Source organism: Saccostrea cucullata, unplaced genomic scaffold, assembly GCF_032062105.1.
Source record: "Saccostrea cucullata isolate Sc308-1 unplaced genomic scaffold, CSIRO_AGI_Scuc_v1 ctg2606, whole genome shotgun sequence".
Classification (NCBI taxonomy): Eukaryota; Metazoa; Mollusca; class Bivalvia; order Ostreida; family Ostreidae; genus Saccostrea; species Saccostrea cuccullata.
Genome location: NW_026926328.1, coordinates 99119 through 113069, shown reverse-complemented (window position 1 = coordinate 113069; position 13951 = coordinate 99119).

Sequence of the window (13951 nt, the reverse complement as noted above, 5' to 3'; positions counted from 1 at the left end):
GCATATACGCAACGACATTTAAAGCGCCTCCGTGGTCTAGTGGTATGTCTCCCGCTTCAAAAGTGAGAGGTTCCGGGATCAAATCTCGGACGATCCTTTTTTTTTATTTTCTTTTTTTTTAAATGATAGTATTCAGCACGTGAAAAGAAAAATTTATGAGGTTATAAAATCATTATTACAGTGTGATAAATATTCCATATAAAAAGAATCTTCTATACACATAATAAAGAATAAGCAATCAAATCTTTATACGCATATTGACATTAATGTATTCTATTTGCATCAGTATACATGTATACATTTAATAATTCTACAAATTCAATCAGGGGGATCCGACTTTTTCCCTAAGCGGGGGACACGAATTCTCTGAATTAGCTTGATGTTTTAGCAATTCGTTCATCAGTCTGGAAAAGATATCTACATTGCGCTTGACGTCAAAATTCAATTTGTCCTTGATAGCTGATTTCTCTTCCGCGCTTAATTTTTTTGATGATCTTCGTATTTCTGATCAAAATTCTAACAAAATTGCAGAGGATGGATTTGAAATAAAACTGAAAAATGATAGACATAAACTGAAATATTTTCGGTCTTATTATAGGTCCTAGAAGAGATTGAACGTTGGTGTTACATATTTTCAATATCTCATTTCGTGACTGCTCCGGGTACCCCCACTATCGACGCATTTATATACCATTGTAGAAAACGTATTTTATATTTGTAAAATATTACTTGCTTTTATTAATTATAAGTGTAAGTTAAAAGTATATGCAAATTTTCACCGAAAGACGTTCATTAGAAAGGAAAATATACACAATGTCTCAATAATTTTCGAACAGCCCTCGTATAATGTATCTTGGAAGGTATACGTACCTCCTCTAGAAGTTTTATTATTCAGTAACTCCCCTTTTATAACGTCAATTGAGCTTTTGATACCATTAATATCTGAAATGTGGATGGAAAATATATTATTGATTTTAAAACTTGCTTTTTTTCAATGAATGTCTAAACTTGTGGCATTATTTTTATTTTTTGTTTACTTTCAATCAATTAGAAAACAAAAATTAGAAAAACTGAGAAATTCATTTTGCACACCATCTTTCTGTTTCTTTAAGTAGGACACCTCTGGAACTTTTTCAGAAAGAGATGATAATTCCTTTGTTTCCTTATTATATAACACTGCTAGTGAAATAAGTAAGGCCGTTCCAAGGCAAGTCATTATCATCGTAAAGTATATACAAATGTTCTTAAAAGAACATCCTCTCTGTGAAAAAAAAATGTGATAACCAAACTTTTCTTCATACAAATAAAGATTAATATAATATAATTGATATGACTGAAACAAATTGAGATGAGGAACACGCATCATTTAAGACGAAAAGTCCACAAAACAAATTAAAATAGGAGCAGTGCAAACTTGGACCTCCAAAAGATCAGAGATGGGATCAGGTGTCATGGAGAAGAGAGCTTTCCCTTTCAACTGGTCACAACTGGCGTGTGCTACTTATCATAATCGGGAAATATTTATCTTTTACCTTTTTGTCATATTCGAATATTTTACAGGAAAAAGACGTAAATCGTTATTTAACAACCATACTCTATGATAAATGTGATGACTTTACTTTTAAATCGTCAACTTGCTTTAAGCAGCAATTTACCTTCATCGCCTGCTTACGGAGTTTATATAGATCTCTCGGTTGATTCGATTCGCAAGAGCATGCTCTACGTATGTACAATTTCTGACTGGCGTTTTTCATACTTTTTGTTAGTCCATTGCTTACACACTGAATTTTCTGTTATTTCCCGAACATAAGAAAGAGCACCAGGCGGATGTGACCGATCGGCAAGGGATGTTCACTCCTCCATAGCAGCAGATCCCAGCTTTAATATTTCGGAGGTCTGTGTTTTTTCTGCTCCTATTTTGTATTGTTTATTACACTTTTGAGCTTATATAAATTACTGATCATTTATTTCCATGGTTGATTACATAAGTTATTTTCAGTTACATATAAAATGCAGTTATTAAGTTTCCAAGCGGTAATGAATTTTTATCAAAGACATGATTTTGATCAAAGTCAGATTGAAGAAAACAGTTTTACTGTTTTCATGAATACAATTGTTGCAGGTGGGCATCATGGGATGAATCGTAATATTAATTTTACAGGTAAATCGAAGGAAAATCAAGGTTAACGCAGTCATAACAATGGAATCAGGGCGTTTGTTTTGAACGTGTTTTTGTTAAATTCAGTGTGAGCAAACGTTTGTCTGCTCTTCTTCTTTCATTGTGGCATTATTTCTTTAATATACAACTATAGTTTTCCTCAGAACAACCAACAAACATCACCACTTACATGTACAGGGTGTCCCAAAACATATGTTACACTTTTAAACCGTCATAAAAATTTCATGCCTCTAGTTACAATAATGAAATTTAAAATATATAATAATTAACATTGTGATAAATTTTTTTGTGAAGCATACAGTTGCCACAATTTCCTTATTAATTAACAATATTTTTTCTTTAAAATAACATATGTCATTTTACAACATGTTCCAAATGACGTCCATTGAATTGAAATTGTGTGAACCCAATTCCTGAAGCTTTTATTTAGCAAGCTGTAAATATATCATATATTCTAACAGTTTAACTTCAAATACCTTCACAAACATGTAAATTAGTATTCTGTTTAGGACTTTCCAAACAAGATGTTGTTTTCTTATGGTACTAATGACGAAAGTAGCAATTTAAGACCAATAGTAAAATTTTACAATTTCTACCAGCTCTTCACATGAAGGTTCCATATCAAAATATGATGACGTCATTAGGACATGATAATTACCTAACACATGAATTGAAAGATATAGAAAGCTTGTCAGATAAAATGTATGCTGATACATTAGAATTAGACAAAATATCTTTGTGAATGCTATTAATTTGATAAAGTTATAGGTGATTAAAAGTGTAACATATGTTTTGGGACATCCTGTATACGAGCATGGTCTTGGATAAGGGAGTTTATTTCAGTAACTCTATGCCCCCTCATATCTTAAGTCCTTTCATGTATTAATTATACTCACCCTTAGTCACAACCTATCATTCCGAATAATTTACGTCCATTTTCATGTAGTCTTGAATCGATAAAACGGCAAGGTCATGGAAAATTTTCAATCACATCTTCTCAGGGACTTTCCGACTATAGCGGAAAAACGACCTCGAATGTATATGGTAGCCGCCATGACAACCCTCCCTTTTCACGATCTTTGAAATAAATGCATGGCGACCTTTTATATGTGGTACTAGTATATGGAGTTAAACTTAATTCAAAGTAATGATATTACCTAAAATATTCTATAGAAGGGACTTCTAACTCCGTCTATTCTATATTTGACTAAACAGGAAATGTATAAATTTTTAACATCCGGTGATGTTAAAACATTCGAGGTTTTTCCGACCTCTGACGGAAAGACCCGAGATGATGCGATCGGGAAAATTTTATGAAATTGAATTGTAACAATGTTTTAATTTTTCCCACCAACCCTCCTCTTGTTTTTAGAACAAATACTGCTATTCTTGTCATGTCATTGTAGCTTAAGACTGCCACCTTGGTCCTGCAATCATAACAGCCTTTGTCGCAGTGATTGTGTGCTTTGATATTCCTTAATAGTGTCCTGCTTGGTCTAGCGTCTTCATCAACATGAGTTGCATTAGTGAATTCTGTATAACTGCGTATTTTGCAAAGACTGCCTGTTGGGTACAGCGTCGACATCAACCAATGTCGCGGTGATGAAGTCTCTATTTTACCTATCCCGTGATGACTGCCTGTAAGTGTTTGGAAGAGCGTCCACTTCAGCCTTATCATGGTTTGAATTTTTAGGGTTAGCGTATTCCGTCGCACCTCAACGCAATTTGAGGAGTGCAACACATATTCTTACGCTCATTCCATTGTTTATTGACTTGATTGATATTTGAATTGATTGATTAGTAATTGATTGATTGATTTACAAGTAATTAACTTGACTGACTGATATTTGAATGGATTGATTGACTGATTGATTAATAATTGATTGATTGATTGAATTCGATTTATTGAATCGGTGGCGTTCGTGCACTTGTGACCTACCCAGTGCATGATCGGCTCGATTTGGGTCGTCACGTTTGTTGTATTGATTGTTGATTGTGCTGTGGTCACCCCTACTAATGTGTTCGGAACCTTTTATTTTTCGGTGTTCTGCAAATTATAAAACCCGATGAGTTCAGAGTAGCTCTAGCAGTGGTTTGGCGAGAGTTAGCGAGACTTCAGCGAGATAGGGTAAATTATTCACGGAAATGTGGCTAGGAAGTGACTAGCACGTGGAGGCATGGAAAACAGAAAAGTTATAGTGCGTTTCAGTTTTCATCACCCTAGAATAAGCTGATAATGTCTGTAGAAATGTACTTCAATCAGTCGATCTCTATTACATTCATTCAAACTTAAATAAGTATTCTCTATATGATACAATTTTCTGCTGTAATGAATTAAAATTTCTTTTTGGACAAATATTTTTGCATGGGAACCGGGACTATATTTTGGGGCGTCAGATTAGCAAATGAGGCACCAGCATGATTTTAACTGACCAATCGGCTGAATGAGTATTGCATTATGGGTTACTACGAATACTACTGGAATTTTACGCTTGAAAAAAGGAAAATCTTATGATAAATGAAAAGCATTTTAAAAGTATTATTTTCTTGCTCATAATGACAAACAATTCATTTATTAAATAAACGGGGGAAGTCTAGGTTTCTGAAATTCGTACTGCAAAAGTGATTTCGTCTGTATCTATTGCTTTGTTGTACTATCGGTGAATACAATTGCCACGTGAATTCCCTGGCCGAACACGTGATCACAAACGTAAACAAAGTTTTGTCAATTTAAATGCATAAGAGATGCTGCTCGTTTTCCTTACCTTTGAAGCGCTGGTGTTCTGAACTAGACGCAAACTACATTTTATTAAACATTTTTTCCATTTAACAACAAATTAAAAACACCCGTAACATCTTTCAAAGTTTCTTATCTTTGTATTTTGTTCGCAAGAACACTTTTTTTTATTTTGCAGTCCTTTAACATGATCGTAGATTGAACTGAACTACGCGTTCGAAGTAAAATGTAAACATGTATTTGGCGTAAACGTTGCTATTCATTCAACGATTGGTCAGTTGCTCGTGGCAAGATCCTCTGTGCGCATTTATAACAATAGCCATATAAGGCAAACAAATGTTTGTCAGTGTAGATGATAATGCACATTTTTTTTTACCAGCGAATCGGTCACTAGTGAGCTCTAATTTTCGCCGAAAAGTATAAGATATATTGCTATTTCAACACCCCTCCTTTAGCCACCCTTTTTCTGTTGAAAATTATGAACGTTTTTCAGAAAGGTCTGGAAACATTTATTATAGGACATGTTTTCAAAGGAAACAGCCTATAGCAATATCACGTTTACTGCCAATTTTATCTATAAAACCGGTTCTACCCTATAACCTTTGAATAGATCAGCCTAAACCACGTGTCTTGAATTTAAATCACAATAACATTAGTAGGGGTGTGGTAAGCGCTTTATAAGACAAACAAAATAACATCCATATTGTTTGTTTGATTTATAGGATATTTAAAATAAACGTTGACTTTATATGCATTAAGACGAGAAGAAACGCGAGACAAAAAAGTTTTCTATCATACAAACCTTTGCCTTGAATATATCTTCATTTTGTTTTTGGAATTCCGGAAAAGGGGTCTGTAATATCAAATGAAATGTTGTGGGTGAAAAACTTCAAACTGCATGGTTTACTTTTTATCGCAAAATCATACTTTTTTCAATAGTGTTTGTTTCAATTTCGATATAAATCTATTTTTTAATTTTTAAGTGTAGCGGGAGATCTAGAATATCTTCAAACTAAGACGACCTTTATTCGACACTTAGGACCATCGAGCAGTGAGGGATCTTTATATACTGTAGTGTGAAAGTCTGGCGTTACATGCGGGTTTTTATTTTTAAGGTTTTATGTGAAGGATCTACAACTCACTTCAAGTGCCGAGTGCATGCATGCTTTTCGAAGGAATATTTGCCATCTACTTTTGTCGGACACATCTCCAAATAGAGATGTATTACTGGAACAAGAGGTCCATGAACAACTTTACTCAAATACGAAAGTGGTGATGGGTGATTTGAACAAAGTTGAAATAAAAATGACCAGTAATATCTTTGCTTTTCTTGATAAGAATATATTGAACAGATTCTTATGTTCCCCAAACGAAGTTGGGGAACATATTGATTTTACTCTGTTTCTTATTTTTATAATTATTATTATCATTTTTTCTTCTTCCTGGAAAAAGTTTGTACTCGAGTGATCTTGTAAACTACACATCCGACTAAGGTAAAATGATTTTAGCGTCAGTAGACATGTTATGTAGATTTGCCGAACAAACGTCATTTTGCGCGCACGTGCAACACGTGGAATGACCGATTTAATTGATACATTTTTACTTTTTTTATGGATTGCTTTGAAACTCATAATATAAGGATATATTAGAGGCATAGACAATATGACATTGTCAAAATAGCAAGATCTCACGCGCATGCACATGCGCTTCGCTCTGATTGGCTGAAACTAAAGTCTCAGTATCTTTCTTGTTTTTCGACGAAATCCTATGAAATTTTGAACATAGACATGCATTAATACATCCTACAACATGATATCTAGTAATTATCATGAAAAGACGTGCATGCACGTGCGTTGCAATCTGATTGTCTTAAACTTTAAATAGCTATAACTCTCTTGCTTCAACAAAACAGGATGGGATTTGGAACATATATATAGATAGATGTAATGAACTTCTACAAGAAGGTATGGTCAACATGCACATGCATACACATGCATGTACGTAAGCTGTAATCTGATTGGCTGAAACTTTAAACAGCTATAAATCCCTTGGTTTTCAACCAAACGGGGTGTGATTTAGAACATAAATATATGTAATGGACTTCTACAAGAAGATATGGTCACCATGCTCATGTATGCACGTGCGTGCACGTGAAATGAGTTAATAAAAAATAACTTGAATGAGCGTATTTTCTAAATACTTTTGGATTAAATACTTCAATATTTAGTATATTAAAATATATAGATTGTGTAGACAAGATGATATGGTCTTTACGCACATGCATTCACATGCGCACGCGTGCGATGCTAAAAATTGAATGAGCTTGGCGTTGTTAAAGTCTCAAATGCATAGATTTTGTCCTATTTGATCAAGCTTACAGGGAATATGGCACCAAAAGGGAGTTAGGGAGCGTTTGGGGAACATCTGTAACGATCCCCGTTACAATTAGCACTAGTTCCTATTGTTTTAATAAAACTTCGATCCCCAATATGGACCCTCTCTACCCCTGGGGATCATGATTTGAACAAACTTGATTCTACATTACTTGAGGATACATATTACGTAGATGTTCTAGAGAAGAATATTCTCAAAAGATAAAATTTCCTTTTATAACTTATGTAAAACTTTGGTCCCACTTTGCGGTCCCACCTTACCAACATTCTTTATTCAAACAAACTTATTCCACCCTACCATAAGATGATTCAGTATAATATGCCCAATTATGGCTTTGCTGTTCTTGTGAAGAATGTTGAAAAATGTTTAACCCTTTTATAATTCCTTTGTAATATTTTGATCGCCCATACTGACCCGACCCTTTACCCAGGGGTCAGGAATCGAATAAACTTCATTTTACACTACCATAGAATGCATCCATATAAATATAATTGATCATAAATCTGCTATTCTTGCGAAGAATGCTTTAAGATTTTTATTATATATTCCAATGTAAAACTTTGATCACCTATATATTGTGGCACCACCAGACTCCCAGAGGTCATGAATTGAATAAACTTGATTTAACTGAACATGACCAATAATAGTTTTGTCATAATCACTTTTTATTAGCGATAACTTTATTTTCGAGTAATTATGCAAGATAGAGTGCTCATGATTACAGTCAGGTTTGTACCGTAATCGATTACTTTAGACAATATAATCGATCAATTGATTACTTTCAATTTTCTTCCACCCGAAAATAAAAAAAAGAAGAAAATATTCAAATATAATTTAAGCTTCGGAAGCAAATTGAAAGAGTGTATGTGTGTGTGTGTGGGGGGGGGGGGTAATTAAGTGTTTTTAGGGGGGGCTAAGCAACCAAAAAAGGTAAACCCCAATTTCAATTCCTATATAATGTCTATCTTGGGGCTAATAAAGGGGGCTACCCCCTCCCCCAGCACCCCAGTTCCAACGCCTATGAATATTATGTAGTACTTAATGTTTATGCTATCCCATGAAATTTGATTGAATTCACACAGTTTGGATTTGAACATCTATATTTAATGAATTTTGATTGTTGCAGAACTTATTTAATATTTTACTGTGATTTACAAGTATTTGGACATTCTGCATGTTGGCAGTATACATATACACAATCCCTGTGTTTAATTTATTTCGAAAAAATCAATGAATTAGAGCTCTTAGCCATAAACATGTAAACTCAATGTATCTTTAAGTACAAAACGTGTTGAAATAACTGTTTTGAACGTAAATCAATTGTTCTATAAAGTTTATCTACAGTAGATCTACATGTATTAATTATAAGATATATGTTCACGCCTAATTATCTGCAATCAATGATCCATGCCAAATAGCCAAGATAAACACAGTGACACTTAATGGCGTTTTTTTTCAAATACAGACACTCATTGACAAACAAGGAAATTTTGAATGAAAACATGAAAACAGATATGCTCAGTATTTTCCACTTATTTTACTATTACCGGTACGTGCTGGCAAGTATAATATGATGTGGGTTTATATTTCAGATAATATATATTTATATAAAAGCACTCAAATGTTCATTTTTTGCTTTATATTATTTTCTGTTAGAAGACAAAGTTTATCAATATTTAAAATATGAAAAAGACTAGACTGGTATGGCTCTAATGCAAATTTTTATTGTGATCATTATTCAAGTAAAGACTATAAAAGTTAGGAAATCAACATATATCAGGGGGAGGTTTGTATCTTATATTCATTTGTGACTGACTGAAAATGAGTCTACAAAGTAACATTCATATATAAAGTACATGCGTATGTATATGAATAAAGTAATTGAAAGTATACGAAGAGGAAATTACAGTGTTTAATAACATTGAAAATTTTAGATGTAATCGATTAAATAACGATTACAAGCTTTAAGTGATCGAAATTCTCTTTGAATACAGATTACTGTCGATTACTTGAAAAAAAAATCATTACAATCGATTAAGATTACTCCTTTACGCTTACCCCAAACCTGTCTTAAAGAATATAGAGAACGGAACTGCAATTCGTGAAAATTTTGTTTCGCCAATGAAGAGAAAATGTCCTTCTCGCGGAAATAAGGCGACGCGAAAATTAATGATTTGCTCTAATTTAAAATTACCTACGCAGTAATGTTTAGGCAATATTCTCTGGGAAACCTTAACGCAACTGCGTAGTGGTTCTTAAGAAGAAGGCAAAAATATCTTGAGTTCACAAACACGCGGACAGAGAGACGGAGACGCCTGACAAAATATTATCAGAAGAGCTCACTTTTGTATTTATTGCTAGTGCGCTAAAAGACGTGGATGATATCCAAACAACTAAACCTCTATGATGAACGTGTAGACTTCAAATTTACAATCGTTAACTTCCTTAGGATTCCTGAAACAGTACACCCTCCTCACCACCCACATATGGCGTTAACGTATCCTACATGATTCGATACACAAGAGTATTCTCTACAGTCGAACTAGGTAAGCTATCGACAAAGAAGTTGATGCATCAAGGATATCAACAGTCTTCTTTGAAGTCATCTTTTGTCAATTCCTATTGTTGATTCAATGACAATATATCAGCAAATATAACCTATCATTTATTCAAATGTCTCAGTTTTTACCTTTTCTTTTAGTAAATTGCGATAAGCTTTTATATTGCCAATGTGGTATTTTATTGATAAGTCGCCTTAGTACGTCAAGCAGAATTAAGAAGACCTTCAAAGTAATATTTCTTATTATTAAAAGCTGTTCAATTGCATTTCCACATTTTTTAACTTTATCAATAGGTAGTCTTGCCCTGATATTTCAGTGTCTAATTCATAAACCAGGAAAGTAATTACATTTTTAGGACCGAATGTTTTATCCTTAGGCATAGGACTGGTATATTTATGTCAGCACAAACAGCTGAGAATGCTTTATGTTTTTGTGACATTCTATTGCCGATTCGTCAATAATTAGAAATTTATGCAATACAGGAGTCGTACATTTTGTTAAATGTTCTTGTACTTTCTACTGGAGTGCTATGCTAAACCTCTCAAAAATACGACAAGAAGAACTGCAACCCTTCTGAAAACGTGTGTCAAAATACAATCGACCTTGCCATGTGAAACCAAAATGTTTAAACTGTCGACGAATCCTACCTAATTTCGTCATCATCTGTGTAATTTATATTGTGAATGACCATCGTGCCTGTCTGATCTTTGTTTTTTACAACAGAGCCATGTCAACATTTTGTTTTAACCAAATTTTAGATTTGATTTGTTAGAAATCTCTTACGAAACCTGATATCTCACATTTGCTTCGGGTGGGAGTTCAGTGCCCACAATCTGTGATCTTCTTGATACCAAAACTGAAAAATCTGCATCCCCACACATACTTGGTATGCGACAATCTGAACCAGAAGGGTTTTATTTAAGCTGTTGCTTGACGTATTGGTGGTACATATATGTAATTAGTTCATTTATTTACCCTTTCTCACCCAATATTTTGAACAGAGATACTCCCCTGATGTTGTAATAATGGATTTATCTCTGCTACCACATTCTCCGTGACTGACTTTATTATGGTTTGGGTTAATGAAGCCAATGTTTCAGGAGGTGCACCAAGGGCTGGAATGCTAATATCGATTGTTTCAGCATCACTGGTGGTGGACCCTTGTTTCGTTTCGTCTACAACGTGGTCTTTTCGCCTGACTTGTATTGGGCTGTTGGGATTCATTCCCCTTTCCTGGTTGAATGTTGTAAAAAGTGCCTATATAAATATAAAATTGACGCAGATCTAGAAGTGTATCTCCAATATTTAATGTTGTATGTTATTATAAATACGGGCCTCAAAACTGTAAAAAGGCTTCAGCCTTTTAATTAATAGTATATAATGACAATGAACCAGAACTATACGAGTCATATACCATGACTACGAACTATATTTCAACAAGATGTGTTTGTGAAACACTGATGCCCTCGTATGGCAACATAGCGAAGGCTAAGCTTTCTCAAATACAAATCAAATATGTTGGTACCAAATGTAAGGACTTTTCACAAGAAATGCGAAATATAAAACACTAGCTACACCTGTTCCAGAGTTATGACCAAGGTTAACATTTTATAAGATAGGACAAACTCCTGGTCAAGATCAAAGGGTCAAGGTTGTTGGTTTCTTAAGAAAGGCATTGTCTCAAAGAACAATGAAAGCGCTGGCCCTTAACGTTAGAAAGTTATGCCAAGGTTAAAGTTTCTAAGAAGTAGGTCAAACTGTAAGTTCAAGGTCAAAGGGTCAAGATTCTTGATATCCAGTGAAAGGTCTTTTCACAAGGATTACACACGTGAAATATGAAAGCTCTAGATCCTACTGTTCAAAAGCTATGGTAAATGTTAAAGTTTGTAAAAAGTAGGTCATCGTCAAGGGGTCATGGTTCTTGATATCAAATCAAAGGTCTTGTCACAATGATTAAATATGTGAAGTATAAATGCCGTAGTCCTAACCCTTCAAAAATTATGGTAAGTGTTGTATATTTAAAGTAGGTCAAACTCCAAGGTCAAGGTCAAATGGTCAAGGTTCATGGTATCCAATGAAAGGACTTTTCAGAAGGATTGTATATGTGAAGTATGAAATCCCTAATAAATATTGTTCAAAAGTTATAGTTAAGGTTAAAGTTTTCTCCTAGGTACGTAACTATCCTAGGTCAAGGTCAAAAGGTTAAAGTTGTTGGTATCCAATAAAAGATGTTTCCACAAAGAAAATGACAAGAATAAATGTCCTGGTATCTTTTGTTCAAAAAGATATGGCCAAAGAAAAAGTTCAAATTTTTGTGTTAAAGTGGGTCAAACATCAAGGTCAAGGTCAAAAGGTCAAATTTGGTGGTATCAAAAGAAAGGCCTAGTCACAAGGAATACACATGTGAAATATGAATGTCATGGCTCCACTAAATTAAAAGCTATAGGCAAGGTTAAAGTTTTTGCGGACAAGCAGACAAAATAAAATATTAAAACAATGAAATTCAGAATTTAATGCGTTAAAGATGATATAAACAATATAATTTTGAAAAATTTAACTTTAAGAATGGAAAAATGTCTTTTCTCAGAGCGGGGGGTTGACCTCGCCTTTTACGCCTCCATTCTTTCAAACAATATCTATTAAACAAAATGACGGTCATTTAAGTAACAAAATTGTGACAATTTTTTTTTCATTTTCAGGAAAATCTTTTTTCTCGCTGAAACTTACGCTCTCCTCATACCCCTATGTAAATGAAAATTCTCTTTGTTGTAAGATGAACTTCATTGTGAAAAAAATTTCCGACAAAATTCCCCTCCACGGAGAAAAACAAAATACGTACTGTGTTAAACGTTCGCCAAAATCACAGTATTTAACCTAGTCGTGGCAATGTACCTCTTAATATTGCGTTTACTCTGTCTGCAACATTATTGTACCCAAAACTAACCCAAAATTTTGATTTATTAATACGCATTGCAGATATATTCCAGATTTTAACTTTCAAGGGGGACACTTATCGATTACGATAAAAAAATTACTTAAACTTAAATTTTATTTATTGATATATCCAAGTTGATTTTGACAATATCGAGTTTTTGAGAAGTTGATCAAATAACAGATTTTGCTCGTGGAAGCCTACAATCTACTTTTGCTTTCTTGAGGTAAAAGAATTAAAGAAATTAAAAAAAATTATCTTACCGATGACGTACGGTATCCCTTTTGAAAGAAACTCTTGGGAACGTCATTCTGAAATTTCAAATATAGCCCGAATACTCCTAAATGTCATTAGATTTTTCTGGAAATTTTCCAAATTTAGTAAAATACATCAATGATTGCAATAATAGAAGCAATTATCCCTTTTCTTAAAGCGACTCCTATTCAAACATCATTTCTACAACAAAATTTGCTGTTTATCAAGATAACATTTTTTAACATGGCATGCTTACACATTCATACTATAAATTTTTATTGAAAAAAAATAATTATAAACAGTATCAATAATCATAATGATAATATTTACGTATTGACAACCACTGAATATATTTTTGCGTTATTTCTCTAGAAAACCATTGTGATATATCAGTTCATCATCTGAACAGATATCTTGATCAGTTACTGCCCCATTAATGAAATGTATATGAAAAATGTATCGTTTATTAAACCAGTCAATCTTTTTAATTCTACTTTTTTATAAATATTGATAAATAAATAAAAAAGATAAAATGTCTGTCTTATGTTAGTCTGCTCGTCTGTTTGTCGCTATATTAATCTGCAAAACTTCCCCATACGTTTTTTTTAATGGGCAAAGCTTTCTCTTTCACATTTCAAAGGTTCTTGTGTCGTCTTTTCTTTGGGCTTCAAGATTTTAACAGCTTGAACTTGACCACTTTGCAATTTGATTCACTTTTGCAAAACTTTTATCCCTATTTACTCTCATGAAATCTTACCTTTGTTCCACAGTTTTTCTTCGGAATCTAAAGAAGATTTGATAATGAGAAGAAATAAGTTGTAGTATAACTAGTGTCGATAAAGCAATTTAGTTCCCCATGTTGCAAGTCGTAAATAAGAAAAATAAATAAATAA